General features: G+C 34.2%; 1 long non-coding RNA gene across 2 annotated transcripts in view; it reads left to right on the plus strand.

Annotated features, from left to right (window-relative positions):
- The window catches only part of LOC144617058 (uncharacterized), a 379,073-nt gene that overhangs the window by 48,466 nt on the left and 310,639 nt on the right, over window positions 1-19,968 (plus strand). The window contains exon 1 of one of the 2 annotated variants that reach the window (XR_013557063.1): window positions 14,392-14,489. The exons of the other annotated variant lie outside the window; for it this stretch is intronic. This is a non-coding gene — a long non-coding RNA (uncharacterized LOC144617058). Of the gene's footprint in view, window positions 1-14,391; window positions 14,490-19,968 lie in introns of those variants that run through there. 2 annotated transcript variants of the gene reach the window in all.

Consider the following 19,968-nt stretch of genomic DNA (forward strand, 5'->3'; position numbering starts at 1 on the left):
TCCTGAAATATGCATAGGCTTGCCTTCAGTTTGTTGCTGAATAATAATGTATATGTGTACAGAGTGAAACCTGATGAGACAATTATCAGGGAGCTAGAAGTCAAGTAATTCCCCGAGCTCAAAGTTCAGAGTCTCTGTTATGTAGAATAAAGAGATCTCTTTGGACATTTAAAGCATTCTGTAGGACACCAGAAAGTAGGTCCAAACTACATGTGAGTGAATATTACTCTAAACAAGCCTAAAAGAAGTCTTTAAAAGCATGTTGTGAATATATATGTCAGACTGATCCATGAGTAATTCAACTGCTTCTTACAACAAAATTTAAAACTTTATAAAGGAACACTAAAATCCAGCCAGTCAATAGCCTAGTATTCAAGGCCTCTCACCCACTCAACAGTTAGTAGGCATACAAAGAAGCATAAACATATGATGTACAAGCAGGAAAAATATCAGTTAATAGAAATATAGCTAGAGATAGAATAGATGAATTTGGAAACCAGAACTTTAACAAAGTTATTAGACATATACTCAATAATTAAATGAAAAGATGACCATAATGAGAATAGAAACTAAAACTGTGTGAATTGGAAATTGTAGAGCTAGAAAATAGGATGTCTATAATGAAAAATTGACTTGATGGGTTTACCACAGGATAGACACTGCAGAAGAAATAATTGATGAACTGAGAACATGGATAGAACAACAGTAGAAGCTATCCAAATGCAAGCAAAGAGAATTAAAGCTTTGAAAAAACAGAATGGAATCTCAAGGTGGGACAGTGCCAGTTGATCTAACATGTATAATTGGAGTCCCAGAAGATAAGGAATGAGTAAGACAGAAAATATTTTTAAAAATGTTTGCTGTATTTTCCAAATTTGATGAGAAGGATGGATTCACAAATCCAAGATGCTGATGACCCCCAAGTAGAGCAAATAAAACAAAACTGCAATAAGAATATTATAATCAAATTGCTGAGCCAGTGATTTGAAAAAAAAAAATCTCACAAACATCAAGAGAAAGGACACATATTAGATACTGCAGAACAAAGATAAGAATGCAGATGTTGCATTAAAAACCATGCAAACAGCCTGATTTGTTTCACTGAGCATAATACCCTCTAGGTCTGTCCATGTTGTCTGAAACGACAAGATCTCAGCCTTTTTTATGGCCACATAACAGAGCATTGTATATATATTATTACATCTTCCTTACCTATTTTTCTATTGATGGGCACTTAAGTTGTTTCCATATCTTGGTGGCTATTATAAATAATGCTGCAGTAAACATAAGGATGCATATATCTTTTCAAAAACAGTGTTTTTGTTTTCTTTGGGTAAGTCCCCAATTGTGGAATTATTATATTACATGGCATTTCTATTTTAATTTTTTGAGGAACCTCCATAGTGTTTTCCCACCGCGGCTGTATCAGTTTTCATTCCCACTAATAGCATATGAGGTTTCCTTTTTCTCCACTTCCTCACCAACACTTGTTATTTCTTGTCTTTTTTATTTTAGCAATTCTTTTTTTTTTTTTAAGTTTATTTATTTATTTTGATGGAGAAAGAGAGAGAGCATGAGCAGGAGAGACGCAGAAACAGGGAGAGAGAGAATCCCAAGCAGGCAATGTCAAAGATTTAGAAAGCTAAATCTGCACTGCAAACCAAATTCTTTGTATTATTTGCTTTTTAAAAATTTTAACGGTTTAATTATTTTCTTTTTTTGAGAGACAGAGAGAGACAGAGACAGAGCATGAGCAGGGGAGGGGCAGAGAGACAGGGAGACACTATCTGAAGCAGGCTCCAGGCTCTGAGCTGTCACACAGAGCCCGACGCAGGGTTTGAACTCATGAACCGCCATATCATCACCTGAGCCACAGTTGAATGCTCAACCAACCAAATGAGCCACCCAGGCACCCCTAAATTCTTCTTATTTTTATAGAATATTCCAAAGCAGCAGAATATATGTTGGGTACACATGGGACATTTACAGAAAGTGACCATATTCTTGTCCACATGGCAAGTTTTAATAAATTTGAAAGTATTATAACCCCATAGAGTATGTTTCATGAAAAAATTGGATTAAATTAGAAGGCAATATGATTATTTAGATCCTCCAAAAATATGGGAAATTGAGCATCTCCATAAATGCCTTAAGAGATAAAAATGAATAGTAGAAAACATTTGAGCTGCATGAATCTAAATCTTACTAGACAAAGATTTGAATACAACAAAATAAAATTGTGATTTTACTAAAGAAGTTGCTTAGAGGATGTCCATCAACTGATGAATGGATAAAGAAGGTGTGGTTTTTATATACAATAGAATACTACTTAGCAATGAGAAAGAATGAAATCCTGCCATTTGAAGCAATGTGGATGGAACTGGAGGGTATTATGCTAAGAGAAATAATTCAGAGAATGATATCATATGTTTTCACTCATGTGGAACTTGAGAAACTTAACAGAAGACTATGGAGGAAGGGAAGGGGGGGGAACAGTTACAAACAGAGGGGGGGAGGCAAACCATAAGAGACTCTTAAACACAGAGAACAAACTGAGGGTTGATGGAGGTGGATGGGAAAATGGGTGATGAGCATTGAGGAGGGCATTTGTTGGGATGACCACCGGGTGTTTTATGTAAGCGATGAATCATGAGAATCTACCTCCAAAACCAAGAGCACAGTGTATCTATATACTGTATGTTAGCCACCTTGACAATAAATTATATTTTAAAAAAAGTTGCTTAGAAGAAATGCTATGGGGAATTAAATGCTTATTAGAAAACCAAGTACAATCAATTTACTAAGCACCTTCCTGAACAAGTTAGAGAAAGATACAAATTAAACTCAAAATGAGTAGAAAGGAAGGTATAATACAGATGAAACTGGAAATTAAGAAAATATAAGCTAGGCAAAAATAGAATATCAATGAAAATGAAATTTGGCTTTGAATAAAATCAATACGTTTGGTAAATCTCTAGAGTGATCAACGGAAAAAATAGAAAACACAATTATTGATAGAAGGAATTGGAGAGAGGCATTGTTATAGAGCCTATAGCTATTAACATTTTAATAAGTAGATATTATGACTTTTTATGCCAGTATGCCAATATGTGATACATGCTTAGATGAAATGGAAAAATTTGTTAAGAGGAACATACAACCAAAATAGCCTTAAGAAAAAAAAAAATAATGAATAGCTTTATATCCAGTAGTATTAAATTTGTAATTAAGACTATTCCCAGGAGGAAAATTCCAGTCTTAGCATCACTGATAAATTCTGTCAAAGGTTTAAGGAAGGAATAGTGCCAATCATACAAATAACTATTTTCAAAAACCGTATAGACATGAATACTTTCCAGGTCATTTTTATGAAGGTAGTATCATCCTGATACCAAAACTAGACAAAGACATTACAATAAAAGGAAATTAGAATTTGATATCCATATGAACTTAGGTGCACAGTGTTTTAAATGATAGGACATCAAATCTAGTAATATATATAAAAAGAAAATAATAAATCATGATCAGTTGGGATTTATCCTAATGATACAAATTTGTTTTAACCCTTGAAGATCTAGTAATTTACCATATTAGTAGGGTAAAGGAGAAAAGACTGGATTCTTAATAGATGCAGAAGCAATATTTGATAAAATTACCCATTTATGGAAAACTTTAAGCATTTTACTGATAAGAACTATCCTGTTTAATCTAAGTAAAGGAAGTTTAAATAAATGGAGATGTTTATCTCTTATGGATGGGAAAAGTTGATAAAGGAAATTTTCTTCTATCTAATCAAACTGAAACTACAGCTAGCCTATTTAGTGGAGGAAAGACTGAGCATTTTTCCTTTAAGATTAGAAATAGAGAAGCATACTCCCTCTCATCACTTCTATTTAGCATTTTCTGGAAGTCCTAGGTCAGGGGTCAATAAACTACAGCCTGCAGGCCAGTCCCTTGTTTTTGTAAATAAAATTTTAATGGAACATGGTGATACCAATTTGTTTACATATTGTTTATGGCTGCTTTTACATTGCAGTGGTAGAGTTGAGGGTAATAGAAAAAAATAACTAGCTTAAAATATTTATTATGTGATCTTTTAAGAATAAGTTTGTCAATCCCTAAAATAAAAAGTGTAGTGTGTGTGTGTGAGAGAGAGAGGGGGGTGGAGATTGTGTGGAGATTGGAAAGAAAAAAAGTAAATTGTCTTTATTTTCAGTTAGCATATTCAGGTACAAGAAATTCCTGGCTACTCTACAAAAAAGCTAATAAAACTACTTCAGGTCACAAGTTACAAGGTCTCGGTTTTTTTTTTTTTTTAAGTTTTTATTTAAATTTCAGTTAGTTAACATACAATGCAGTATTAGACAAGGTCTAGTTTTAAAACAGTTTCTCTTCAATGTACTATCTATAAGCAACCTGAAAATACAAAATTTAGGAAGTGATACCATTTGTATTAGCATTGAAAAATACAAAAGAGTTAGAGATTCATTATTTAACCAATTCAAATGTGAAAGCTTGAAATAAGTTTTTTGGCAAAACATGTTTACTAAATATAGAATTATGTGTTGGCCCATTTAAAAGACATGTAGAACAAAAATAATCAGGAGATGATACCAGAAATGAAATAAAATCTAGATAGATGGAAAAAAAAATACCATGTTCACTGATCTGAAAGCTCAGAAAGTTGGAGTACTTATATTCCTGGTTTCAATACTTAACTATAAAATTATATTAATAGGGTGATTGTGGCACTCGTATAAAAATCACTGGAATAGAATAGAGAATCCAGAAATAGACCTATAGAGTCTATAGAGTCTTGTCTATAGACAAGAAGAGTTTACATCCATCCTGGAGTTCAGGTTATAGACAAAAACTCAGCAGCTACTACATTTTCTGTGCAATATCATAAATATTTAGCAACAGCACATGTGTATTAATGTGTAACATGTACGTTAAACATAACAGTATACTAGGAATTTGTAGTATCTCCCCCTTCATTTAAATTATTTGAATTTTCTATAACTCCAGCTAAACACTAAGTCTATAATTTGATTAGATGCTGCTGTTGGTCATTAGTGTTTCACATGGAGGGTAAATATCTAAGATTTGCACAACGAAGAATTCAGAGAGTCGTACATTCTCACACGAAGTATATTGTTACTATGTTTACAGTTTAGATATAGAACATGCATTAAGTGCTCTGTGATTTCCATTTGTGCATGACTTGAGAGGTCATTAAAATTACTTTTGAAATATGAATCAAATGTAAGTATGGAATTCATATTAATGGAGTTTATAGAAATATTCCTGATTTAATATATTTACTCGAAGTTGCAAGATCCATTTACTTAATATATTGCCAAATGTGATTTAAATAGATTATCCTGAAAGCAGCCAGGGAACAATACTTTAGATACAGAGGAAAAGCAGTATGAATGGTGGCTGACAACTCTCCAGAAACAATGGAGATCAGAAGACAAACTAAAATTTTAAAGTATGAAAAGAAAATGTCAGCCCAGAATTCTATATTTAGTGAAAATGTTTTGCCAAAAAAACTCATCATTTCAAGCTTTCACATTTGAATTTGTTTCTTCTAACTTGTGTTAATAAGAAATTTGAGGACATTCTTAGCTGTAGTGAAAATAAGTCCTGATTTTCCAGACTGGACAGGAGCTTAAAATATATACAGTCTGTGGGCTGGTTCTAAACAAGACCCTCCTGACACAGAGTTTAATTGTAAAATCAAGCATAATGTATATAATTAACTCTAGGCAAAAAGCAGTTTAGAAATAAAATGTTTCTCAGTAAAAAGAATGTTTGTAAAATTGATATATTAGACATCCAGTACCTGAACATCAAGCATTTCGTGCATTTATCCAACTGTGTACACTCTGAACCTGCCTCACAAAGCAGTCTTCTGAAAATCAAGTGATTTTCCATCTACGTCTGCCAAGAAGATAGATGTAACAGCTATGCTCACACAAGTCTTACATCCCATTTAACGGTATCATTTTTCTGTTGTTAAATTAATAAACTAGCATTTCACTTGATATATCAGTTTCTTATAAGCTTAGTTAACATGAGTTAGCCTCCTTGAACATTATCATAATTGGATCCCTGAATGATCAATTTTAAGACTGCTCTGAAATCTCCTTTTTCCATCCACAGAAATATGCAGAAGATGAATAAAACCCTTCATCCCTTAGCCTTTTTAAAAAATTTTATTTGATGCTTCAAACTTAAGGGAGACTTGAGAGAAGAATCCAAGGAATTCTATTATATTTTTTACCTAGATTTAGGAATCCTATATATTTTTCTTATTGTCTCATTATTTTCTCTGTATACACATATCTATATCTATATACATGTATCTCTATATATATGCATACATGTGCATGAAGGGATATTTTTCTAATGATGTATTAGAAACATCATTTTCCCTTTCCCCAAATATTTCAGTATTTCCTATGAAAATGGGCATTCTGTCATATAACAACAGATTATAAAAATCATAAAAATTAACATTATAACTTGATATTATGTTGTGACATAATTGATAGTCTATGTTCAAATTGTTACTTGTTCCCCAAATGTCCTTTATAGCCCCTTCTCCCATCCTCTAGTCTGGTGTTCAATCCACTATTTTAAAAATATTTGTTGTATCTAACAGTTCCTCGCCCAGTCTTTGTCTTTTTTAGTTTGACATTTTCGCAGCATTTTGTAGAATGTCTTTTAGAGTTCACCTGATGTTTCCTTTTGATTATATTCAAGCTATACATTTTTGGTGAAAAACCGTAGTCATGTGTCCTTCTTAATGAATCATACCCCCAAGACGCATCACGATACTATTTTCTCTCAGTTATGGTTATGTAAATGTTGTTCATTGGTTAAGGTGGTGTCTGAGAGGTTTCTCTTTTCTGAAGTTACTCTTTTTACCTTTGTAATTATCCATTCACACTACTCCAGTGGTAATATACTATCTTCTAACATCACAGATTAACTTTACAGGTTTTTGATCTTTACGTATCTAGAATCCACAGGATGTATTCTCCTTGTATGTATTCTTTCATTTTATATTATGTTTGTGAGGTTGATCCATGTTGCCATGCAATTGCTATTTGTTTATTCTTATTCCTATATGGTATTCCATTATATGAATATATCACTATTCATTCATGAGCAATTGAGCAATTTCCCAGTTTGTATTATGAAAAATGTGCTCTGTAATTATGTAAATGTCATTTGGAGAATCTATTGAGTATATACCAAGGAGGAATAGAATTGTTGAGTTGCTTGTATCAATTTATTCAGTGATGGTGAATCACTGAATCATTTCCAAAGATTTTCCAAAAGGTTTGGTTGTATCAACTTTTATTCTGTCCGGAAGTCAATGAGAGTTCTGGTAGGTCTGAAATAATAGCACTTTTATTTTTTCCTTTTTAATTATGATGTCTTTTTTCCTTCCCTTACTGCACTTGCTAGTACCTCGAAGAAATGTTGAATAGCATTTTTATCATGAATGAGAGTTGAATTTTATCAAATGAATTTTCTTCATCTCTTTGAGATGTTCATATGATTTTCACTTTATTTTCTAAGTGTTAAATCATGTGGATTGATTTTTAAATGTTAAACCAGCCTAGAATTACTAGATTAAAACTACTTAAGTTATCCTTTTCATATACATCTGGATTATATTTGCTAATATTTTATTAAGAATTGTTGTATCTATGTTCATGAGAGGAGTTGGTCTCTGACTTTTTGTTCTTATAATGCCCTTGTTAGGTTTTGGTATCAAAGTTATGCTAGCTTTATAAAAAGTTAGAGAGGGGTTCTCTTTCTGATTTCAGAAGAGTTTAAGTAGTATTAAGGTTATTTCTTTAGATTTGAAAGAATTCTTTGTTGAACTTTTTTAGCTAGGGGTTTTATTAGTGAGAAGTTTTTAAATAGCTCAATTTCTTTGTTAGACATAAGAATGTTCAGATTTATAATGTCTCTGAATTTTAGTAAATTGGTTTATTAGGCAGTTTTATAGCTCATTGAAATCAATAATTTTTTGGCATGAATTTGATGATAATATCTTCTTTTTAAAAAAACATGTCTGTAGAATATCTATTGATGTCCTTGTTTTCATTCCTGGTATTGTCAGTTTGTATGGTCATGTTTTTTTCTTTTTTTACATGCTTTTTAATTACCAATTTTATTAATATTTTCAAAGAAACTGGTCTTTGGTTTTGTTGATTACCTCTGTAGTGGATTTATTTTCCATTAGTGAATATCTTGTTTTCTTTCTTTCTTTCTTTCTTTCTTTCTTTCTTTCTTTCTTTCTTTCTCTTTCTCTCTTTTTCTCTTTTTCTCTTTCTCTATTTCTCTCTTTTTAATGTGCTTATATTTTTCTGGACTCTCTTCATTTGTATTTTACTCTGATACTTCCTTTAAGGCTATGTTTTCCTTTATTTAACTATATCTACAAGCTGTGATATGTCAGATATGATGGTTAGTATTCATAGATTTTAAAATATTTTCTGACCATCAATGTGCTCTATTTTTAGACATAAAGTAGTTTAAAAATTTATTATTTAACTTCCAGCTTTAATTCCTCTTTCTGTGAAGATGGAAATGTTCAGCATCTGGGATACCCATATAGTAGTTGTTAGTCATTTGTGGCTATTGAACAGTAGATACATGGCTAGTGCAACTGAGGAAGTGAATTTTAAATTTTATTCTAAAATGTATGCGATGTAAATAATATGTAGCTAGTGTCTTCTCTATTAGACAGCATAGTCAGGGTTGCCAACAACCTAATTTCTACATTGACATACTGAAGAGTATTAATGGTAGATGAAGAAGACAAAAATAATGAGTTACTGGTGTTTTGAAATCTCTTGATCTGGAGTAGAATGCACAGTGTCTTCTGGAGCCTAGATAGGAGCCTTCAGTTTGGAATCAGAATGGGAATTGATTGATCCTTGGTTAGCCTTGACTTCTCCTGACTATGGAGTTAAGGATCTTGTGATCACTGATGATAGGGTGAAATACTATGTATTGTGTTAGACAGCTCTGATTACTGGACTTAGCAAGCTGAAGCATAATACTTAGAGAATTGAAGGAATGTGAAGAAAGTCTAGTATGTCCCAAGAACGACCAGTGACAAATATTTTAAAACCTTTTCTCCATTTATATGTGTCTTTTCTTTCTGTCTTTCAAATTCAGCATTTATAAGGGGAATCTTGTTTCACTCTGCTCCAGGGTGGGATATTCCCCTAGTAATACCCTTAAAAAAAAGGGAGTGGGGAGAGTAAAAACACATAGGAGGGTCAAAGAGGAATGAAAGCTTGATTTCAATAAATAACCGGGTTTCAACTTAGGAACTACGACATCTGAAAAATTAAAATCCAATTAGAACTCAATTATCTATTGAGAAAAACATGATTACAATCCTTATACCTTATAATTATCATCATGCTTTTCTTTATTCTTTTGTTCAATATTTCATTGGCTTATCTCCAGTTCCTATAATTTTGAGTAAATCAATGATATGTACTGATGTGGACCTTAGGTAGCTGTGAATATGTTTTTCTTTCACCGAATCAAAGGTGAATATAATTATTTCCAGGGAAAACTCATGAGATTACCACCTGCTCATAAATAAACTCTAGCAAATCCTGAGTTTCAGAGACTAGAATCAGATCCTCCAGTTATAAACAGGAAGAAAAAATCCTCTGGGGCCCTATGAACAATACTTTCCCAAAATAAAGCTCTTGTCTTTTAGTAACACATCAAAGTTGTACCATGGAGTTGGTAACAGTGGAGAGAAAAGAATGAAATAGTTTTAAGAATACTTTAGAGCTTGGAGACATTTCAGGATGAAAGTCCTTTAGGATTTTGCCACATTGGTAGAATACCAACATTATAGTTCCTTTATGAAATGTCACCATCAGAGAGATTAATTTTAGAAGTATGGGATCACAGAAATGTTTCCATTGATGTAGGTTACTTTGTTGAACTCCAAAAATGTGTCAAGAGTAACAAATCTATCTGACATGTCCAGTCAAGGATCTGTTTTAAGCAGAAACCGTGGCTTGCAGGACACTGTTAAATTTTAATTTTGTTTTTCAACCACAAAAAGGAGTCTTTGTTTGCAGTTAGGACGAACACCTGTGGAATCCTCAAACATTTACAGACATGTCTTTAAAAGCTCTATGGTACAGTTAAGATTTAATCTATCAAAGTGGTATAAATAATGTAGACATAGCCTTAGGTGCCAGTTCTTCCCACAGCACATAGAAAAACATAACAGCAGTGAGAACTTCTCTGGTGATTTTCATATAGTTCAAATATAACAGTGCCAAGGAGGCAGAGGGGAGCAGTGTAATCTGGAGATACAGCTTTCTTGATGTTAGTGATTGCGTACTAAAGTCCAGAAATGGGAAATATAAGGGTTCTGGCAAAACTAAAATTATTCGGAACAAATAAAATTCAGATGGTTTCATGTTCAGAAGCTTGGATCTCATTTTGAAACTCTTGTAACTGAAAGGAAGGTAATTATAAGAATGGCCAAACAGTTCTGGCCCTAAACACTGCCCTTCCATATCCTTTTAATCTAATCTACAGGTATTTCCATGCTTATCCACACCAATGAAACATCTCTGCCAGAATGGGATGTGGAAGTTCAATCTAAATTTCAAACCCAGCATGAATTACATATAAAGTAGGATGTGCAAAGCAGTATATGGGCTATTAAAAGGGATAACAAGAAGTGTAAGATATGGTTCTAATTCTAAAGATGATTAAGATCTAGTAGCAAAGATAAGGAGAAGATATTTGAGCAGTAACTAAGATTCATAGCATGTGTAATTGAAAGGGAAAATTTGGGGGGGTGGGTTCTGGAAAATCTTGGTAGAAGATAAAGTGAGATTTAATAAACGTAAAGCTTGGCACAAGTAGATGTGATAAGGAGGAGATGTTCTTGACAGGAGTATTAATGTAAAGCTGGAGGAATTGAGAGACAGAAAGTAACCCAATTTTATCTAGAGGGATAGATTTATTAGAGGAAAAGAGAAATGAGTTTGTAGATTGTCCCTCCCCTCCCCCCCCTCCCCGAGAATGTGGAGGGACTGGAATTCCAAAGAAGTGTTGTAATTTAAAAAACAGATCTTTGGCAAGATTACCTTTATAGATAGAAACCAATATAATGTAGGTGTTCAATAAATATTTGGTTAATTAATGAATTTGGAGATTATCCCTGCACATTTGTTACCAGTTCCATAGAAACAAACAGATAAACCAAAAGCAGATACATTAGGAATGAGCTCCTTACTCCCTTTAGAATAGAAATAGAGTTGGGATTCCTGGTGGCTCAGTCAGTTAAGCATCTGACCCTTGATCTCAGGTTGTGAGTTGTGAGTTCAAGCCCCATTTGGTCTCCACGCTGAGTGTGGAGCTTACCTAAAAAAAAAAAAAAAATTAGAGTCAAGATGAGGTACTAAAAATGCAACTGCTCTTTCTGTGGCTACACATCAAGAAAGGTAATAAGCTCATGATCTAATTTTCTTTTTGCAGGTTGAAAGAACTCTGAACTTCCTTGTGCTTCCTTTTTCACCTAGTGCCTCCCACAGTCTTCTGTTTACCACATAATCTTTCTTTCTGAAAGATTTTATCTTTCATCCCTTCTTCTCTTTTTTTCTGGAGGACATATGTCTATATTCCAGATCACCTTCTGGGTAATCAGCCCCTGATTCCCTTTCAGGTGGTGTGAATTATCTCCTCTTCTGTAGAAGAGTATGTCCCATGCTTGATGACGCTGCCCCTATTCATCAATCTCTAGCACAATATATGTTCACTGAATATCTACTGACTTAAATTATACTTTCCAGTATCACAGTGCCAACCACAGAGTGAAAAATTTATAAAACACATTATTCCTAGAAAATGAAAAAAAAATGGTGAAGAGATTTCTGGCTCTCTGACGATGCTTAGGCTGTAGGGAAGAAACAGGGAGGTGGTAATTCTAAATTTCCTTGTAAATTCTAGATTCAGCTTTTTACTAAGATACTTTCTTTTAAATTTTAGACATTTCATTTACCTGTGTGTGCATACATATGCATCTACATACCTAGGCACCTACACATATATGGTCATATATATGTATATTGTATGTATGTTTGTATATTATAAATAATCTTCATGATCTCTCTTTTTCTGCACACAGGCATTCTTAGTTGACAGGAGTATTTGCAAAAATGTCCTGCTTTTTCCAACATGGCTTTCCAAACAGGTTCTGTAGAAATAAATGAAATAATCAAAACAAATCTTATTTTTCCTTCGGCCATACATTTACTTAGTTACCTGTTGAGTTATTTATTTTGCTGGGAACTTCTGAATTTAGCAATTAGAAATGAGAAATAAGTAGATAACCTATGGAACAAATCAGATAAATATAGACTTAGGAATTTAAAAGAAGTTTCTAAAATGTTCCTACTTTAAGCTTTTCATTTCTTTGGGCATTTTGCTTTGTTTTATTTCATTCCAGAAATCCACAGCTTGACTTCAAAGAGTGCATGGGCCCCTTTCAATCAGTGTGCTACATTTGGTAATATGCTTATTTTTCTTGGGAAGCTTTCTTTCTTTCTTTCTTTCTTCCTTCCTTTTTATTTTTTTGCAAATTCAGACTTCCACAATTATCTATGACTCCAAAAGTATTCTGTTCTGTCTAATGTGTTAGACAATAGGCTATACATTCAAAATAGCAATTGTAATAATAACAGATGATTTCAAATTGATGATCTCTTTTAATCTTCTTAACTCTAAGAAGTTTTTTTTTAATTTTTAAATCTTCATTTTGCTGATGAGTAAATTGAAATTCAGATCTCAAATATCCTGCATAAGCTAAGCAAGTTATTTCATGGTAGGCAGTAGAACCATGCCTCCCATCTCCAAATCTGTAATTCATTTCAGTAGACTTGTTCCTTGCCCCATCAGCCATATGCTGTTCAGGAATCTCTCTCCTTCCATCTGTTTTCCTCTGTGCACAAGCACGATTAGTCCTTGAACAGCTTGTCCAACTGTGCTCAGTCTCACTTCCCACCATGGTTTCAGGTCTTCTGAACATGGAAGGTTTTAGGGCAGAGAAAACTGACTCAGCAGAATTGATATTTTGAGCTGGCCATCAGGAAATCAGTCTGGTCATACTTCACTGCAGTGGTCAGAGTGGTGCTATAGAGAAGTGGAAACATAATTGGAAGAAAGAGCTTTGTATCAGAAACTTGGAGGCAGATAAGAAAAGGAGTGAACTTGGAATAAAGTAGAGAGGGGACAGGTGAAAGGAGGGGGGAGGCCAGTTGGTATCAAGGACCTCTGTTGAAACAGGAAAGGCTGTGTATCTCAGGACTAGACGTGCAGGACCTCCATAATGCCAGGAGAGCCTATTTCCAGTAGCTCTCATTAACTGCCACAGTCTCAAACTACAGTCTTAAATAATCCTCTCTGGACAGAAAGAAACACTTTCAAGGAAGTTGAGGCGATACTCATCCATGCATCCAACTTTCGTAGGGAAATTTAAAGCATCTTAACTCATCAGTGATGTCTTTATACTGCATGAATTCTGAATTAGTTGGATCTTTGTGAGGCAAAACCATCTTTATTATTTTCTCATTCAGATCTGACATCCTGTATCAGAGTGGGAGCATGAGTGTTTCTTCCTTCTTCCTCATCATCTTCTGAAGGCTTTCACCTGCCAACACTAAGGGAAGATTTTGCAGTGTTACTTAAACCTGAAGATGAAACAGTACTCAGTCATGGTTCCTGAGGACCTCAGATATATCTTATTTATTCTTTTTGTTTAAATTGAGGAGTTGAGGGGCAGAAATGTCATATCACCTAAAGGAGGTAGAAGCCTGGAGTCCTCAAATTTCTGACTGAGAACCACTCCCTTACTCTGTAAAATGTTCAGCACACATTTTGTCAATAATATTGCTAACTGACTGACCAGAAAGGAAGTTGGTCAATACTGCTTATTTTTCTTGGTATTAAGTTTAATAACTATTCCATTACTACAATAGCTTATTGTCATCTAAATCCATGGCCCCTTGGGACTTCGTTATTTATATCAACGTATGCACTGAACCAATCAGGTCAATGTTTATTCCTATTATGGGCCATTTAGCTCTCTACCTTACCACATTTGACTCAAACCAGATGTTGTATTTGGGCATATCCTAGGACACGATTGGTTTTACAGATGTATATATTTTCCACCACTAAAGGAATAATATGCTTTGCACATAAATGCTAGTAATATCTAAGAGGCTGTCTGAGACATTACAATAGATCACCAGAATATCTCAACATTCTCTGCCTGCTTTGTCTCAGGATTCTAGGTGGGGGAAGGTGAAGAAAGAGTGGAGCTGGAAATGGGAATGGTCCAGAGGGAAATGATATCTTTAAATGACCTTTCAGGTCACTGAGTGAAGATTTCAAGCAAAATTTCAAAGGTAGTGAAGTTTTTCTTTGAACTTTTCCCTCTTGGATCTCTATTTTAATCAGTAAGAAAACTTCTTCCTTGTCTGCTGAAATTCTGGAGCCCTGATCCCAAAATGTCTCTGGCCAATACAAACTTCACTTTTTATGGCATGTAACATGGAGAAGGAAAGGGCTAAGGTTTTGCAATCCCCTCTTTCCTCTGTTGAGATGGTCAGCACCATTTAGTGACTGCCCTCTCGACCTCCATCCTTTGATGAACATGTAAACTTTGAGCCACTGAAGTTTTGGTTTGTAAACCAAACACAAGCTAGCCTGTCCACACTGATATATTTCCTACTGTTTTCCCTCATAATAAAGTCAATGGACTTGTGCTCTTGAAATAGGAGGTTGAAAGAGTTGCTTGTCTATTACAAATTTGGAATTTAGGCAGAATGAACACTTTGTTCTAAGACTAACTTAGTTGAAGGGAAGACAACATTTCCCCTTAAGAGCAAGAAAACCTGATGAAATGAGAAAGGAAGGAGTGGTTTTTCCATTTAAAGTTCCTTTAGGACACAAGTGTATTAGAGAAGGACTTTAAGTGACACTTTCTGTATTGGCATATCATCCAAATCACTGCTATGACAATTTTTTTAACCTTTTTGTTTCCTCGTCTGTAAAAAAAGATGTATTACTAATATTTTTCTCATATTAATAAGAGGATTAGATAATGCATATAAAATACCTGGCACAATGCTTATATATTAGTAATAAGTTAATGAATGGAAACAATTATTTTTATTCCAACATTTTTCCATCCCATCTCAGTTCCTGTCTGAGTATAGCCATGCTTTCTTAATCAGTGTAAAAATAATTATTTTCATTTATATGAACAGCTTACCATTTATGCCTAATGATGTGTAGCACAATAGCTGTTATACATATCATTAAATATGTGTCTGATTAACCTTGTTGTAATTTTAATTGCAATACAAAATTCCTCTTGTGCATACTCAGCCATCAAGGACTGGGGCTCATGAAACAGGGTTGACTGCTTTCAACCTGAAGGAATTATAGGGAATGTCAGTCACATATAGCATAAGTCATAGACCTGAGAACAACAGAGCACAGAGGAAAGAACACGGAGCTGGGAGTCATGTAGACCAAGGACTAAAAACTTTAGGTCCACCACTGCAGTTTATTCAGTCTTCTCACAGTTTTTCTCTGTGAAACATGGTTAGTGATACCTACCATGTAGGATTTGTGAGGGATAGAGATGCTGTATATAAGATGTTCAACAAGGATCTTGGAACAAAGGAAACTGTTTATTAGCTATTGCTATTTTTATAATTTTAGACTGTAACTTGGAAGGGACTTCTAGAAGCCCATTGGATTAGCCACCTCTGCTTTGCAGGTTTGATGTTATCACATCCTCTTTTCTCATTTTCTGCAAATGTGGAGGATGGGACAGCAGTATTTGTTCAAGGTCATGTACCTTGTAAGTGAAGGAGAGAAGCTAAGCCAGCTGGTGCCCCACCTTTTCCTTTACTTCCGTCTTTCACTCAGCCTGTGCCCACTGCCTGGCAAAACAACCTCTGAAGCATACATTCTTCTGGGGTGAGTCAGTGGCATCCTGTGCCTTCCCAAAGAGAGGAAGCACATTTGAGTCAGGAGCAAATGCAACTGCCATGTAGGAAAAGATATCAAAGAACGGAGGACAGCTGACCTGTTCTGTGCTGCAAATGTGGCAAAAAGCCATGTCAAAATTGTTCTGTAGATTCTAGGGCTATCTCCTCCTAATCAGAATGTGTCTTCATGGGGCCTGTGCCCCAAGTTTCCTAGGCTTGCCTTCTCTGGGTTACCATCTCTGAATACTTTCTTCCTTGCTTAGTATACTTGAACATGGCCCAGGGTATGGACAGATTGAGTAATCTAAGCTGCATGTGGTCACTGTGAAGTAGCTGCTCATCAGAGAACCCGGTCTGCTGTGTGCATTCTGCTGCTTCCTCAGAAGGTCTAGCACTGGTTTACAAACCTTGATTCAGAACTCCGTGAATAGACAAGTCAGACTTGATTACTCTATTTCTAGCCTGCTTTCATCTTCACCAAGTCTTCTCTCTGAGGCCCTGGGAATACTATATTACAATTATTTGGATTTTGGCATAGTACTTCACATGGAGGTGTTACTTTACTTCTCAGGTGTTCCTACAAAAATTACTGCAAAGATGAAATAAGAGAGTATGAGTGAACTAGACATATATTAATGTGTCTAGAAAATATATTAGACATATGTCTAGAAAATGTTTAGAAATGTCTAGAAAAATGATAGTTTCCCTTTTTTTCTTGCAAAGTAAAACCTAAATCTAGGGAAATAGAGCTCTAGTAAATATATTTGTGATCATTTCAAAAGCTAGAAGGGTTAAAGATGGGAAAGGGTGTGAATTCCCCTATCATAATGAATATTTTCTACATTTAAAATACAGATTTTATAAGAAAAAAGAGAAATTATAAGAATTAAAAAGTCCCAGTGGAGAAGCAGTGTACCTTTAGTGAGTATTGGATGCATTAGGTATATAATTCATTTTAATATTAACTGAAATTACCTTTCAGACATCAGAAAACTTTCAATAAAGGATGAAAAAGTAGAAGTTTGACATGACTTTTTGTTAATGAATTTGGAATATGAATAAAGCTATTTGAGAGTAAATACTTTTCTGGTTATGGTAAAATCTACATATGATTTTTCTGGTAATGAACTTGTGGTTTAGAAGATTATAATGTTTAGAACATTATAGCAAGAGGAGTTATTTTTCATCAGCTCAGGTAACTTTCTTTGGTTCTTAGGGAAGTCCTGGTAAAAGCCAATCCCATGATTAAAACTGAGGATCCCATGATGCTCAGTGACTTAAAAAAATCTAAACAGATTTATTTTATAATAACTAAGTTCACTGTCTCTTAATGTCCTTCTTCATAGCAGTTGTTGAACAGTGGGGAAGCAGTTAACTTATTTTTCTTCATTAAGTATGGTGTCAAAGAGGGAGAAAATGGGCTTTTATTTAGGTTCTACAGGCTTGAAGTTCTAAAATGTGATTTTCCTAAAAGCCATATCATTGACATTACTGGGTTCAGTGGGATACATGTATATAATTTATTTATATCAAGAAACCCATCTATCACACCACTCATGCCTCAAACAGTTTGAGAGGAATACTGTGGAAATGTTGGTGTGTGCCAAGATTGCTTGTCTGTGAGACTTGATTACTCTAGGCCGGTCTGGCATATAAACTCAAGGGCCTGTTCACTGAACATGATTTTCATTTGTGCTCCTATGTGCAGCTGGTAAGGGCTGGGTTAATGCATTTGAGGAGAAATCTGTAGCTGTTATACACTTATCTAGATAATAGACTTGGGGCAATTGTACATGGATAGCAATGAACGTTGTCTACCTTGAAAGCTGCTGAGGAAGATGGGAATGGTCAGAGTGCCGATGGAATATTGATATATTTTGTAGCAATGACTGCTTTTGATTTTCTAGCTTACTCTGTAGGAATAGGAGAATAATCTCCAGAGGTCCCTAAAATCGCTGTCCTTGCCATAGGATATAAAAATATATCCTTACACACACACATATGTGACATATATGGATGGATGGATGGAGATATATATATATATATATATATATATATATATATATATATATATATGCATATGTGATATATATCATATATACATTTATACACATATATGTATACATACATGATATATATATGTACATGAATATATATATGTATCCTGATATATATATATATATATCCTTACTTAATCACATCTATAAAGTAGTTTTTTGCTATGTGAGGTAACTATAGATTCTGGGGATGAGGACATGGACATCTTTAGGATGACTGTTAGGTGCCTAACATAGAAGACTAGGGTGAAAATTATAGATATTTGAATTTAATAATCCACGTTTTAACTGTTTGAAAGAGATAAAATATAGAGGGAAAGACATTTTAAGTTGAGTTGTGAGGAAATTCTCTTCAAACTCATTACTGTCAGGTTTGCAGCTTGGCTCTTGTTCAGTCTAAGTGTGAAACAGAGATTATCATTGGATCTTAACACTTAGGCCTTGCTTGTTACTATACAAATGACCTTGAGTTCAAGTGTTAACCCTTCAAATACATCCAAATAGCAATTTAAGTTAACTATAAATCAGAACCACTTTTCTTTTGGGATAAAGCAAATTAAAAATAGTGTGCTCACTCAGTAATGGGGTGTTATCTCCTTTTTAGCAAATAAGGACAAGACAGTAGAGTGTCTACTATATTTCACGCCTGTGCCAATTAGAAGAGTAAAGTGAAGGAGTATATACTCCAAAGTTATTGGCCAAAAAAAAAAAAAAACCAAAGCAAATAAAATATTACATAGTTTTTCCAAATTTAAAACTGATATAAAATGTGGATATTAGATTTTATAATGTATATTATATCATATTTACCTGTATTAGGGTTCTCCAGAGAAACCGAACCAACAGGAGGTATATATCACATCATATACTTATCTATCTAATATATATGAGAAAGAATGAGAGAGAGGGAAAGAAAGAAAGGGAAAGAAACAGAGAGAGAGACTGACTCATTTTAAGGAATTGGCTCATGCAGTTATGCAATTGTGGGGGCTGGCATGTCTGAAATTTATAGGGCAGGCCAGCAGGCTGAAAATTCAGGCAAGGTTTCTATGATACAAACTTGAGGAGAAAATTTATTTCCACTTTGGGAAACCTATTTTTCCTCCTGAGGCCCTTAACTGATTGGGTGAAGGCCACTCGTATTATGGAGAGTAATCTGCTTTACTTAAAGTCAATTGATTGTGTTAATCATATTTTACAAATGCCTTCACTGCAACACCTAGACTAGTGTTTGACAGAACAATTGAGCACTGTGTAGCGTAGCCGCGTTGACACGTAAAATTAACCATTATAGTGCATTCGCAGGGCCAAGAGCAATATTCTTATTCCTTTGGTTGAAGGCAGATTTTTTTTTTTAGCAGAACAGTCTTGGAAACTGTCAGTAATTCTACTAAAGATTATATTAAAACAGATCAACATTTAATAGAAGAAAAGAACTCAAAGGTTTTGAGAATTGCAAATTGGGAAAAATTGAGATTTTTGATATTTATTATTGTTCATGATTTCTTAGTAATGGTTACTGTCGTAACTACTTCACTGCACAGACATCAATCCATGTAGAAGGACATGGACATAAATCCTGTGTTCATTAATTATTTTGGGAGCCTAGAATCACCTTGAATTAATCAGCCAGGTTACTTTAGAATATGATGTACAACATTAATTTTATTATATTATGACAACTAGGGAGAAACCAGCTGATTTACAAATGGACCACCTATCATATTGATGAATAGAAACTGCCCAAATGTGGAGGGAATGCTGATTTAGAGCAATTTACAGATATTGATGTTAATAAAAAACAGTTTTGTCATGTTTAATATAAC

Source organism: Panthera onca, chromosome C1 (genome assembly GCF_046562875.1).
Source record: "Panthera onca isolate mPanOnc1 chromosome C1, mPanOnc1 haplotype 2, whole genome shotgun sequence".
Lineage (NCBI taxonomy): Eukaryota > Metazoa > Chordata > Mammalia > Carnivora > Felidae > Panthera > Panthera onca.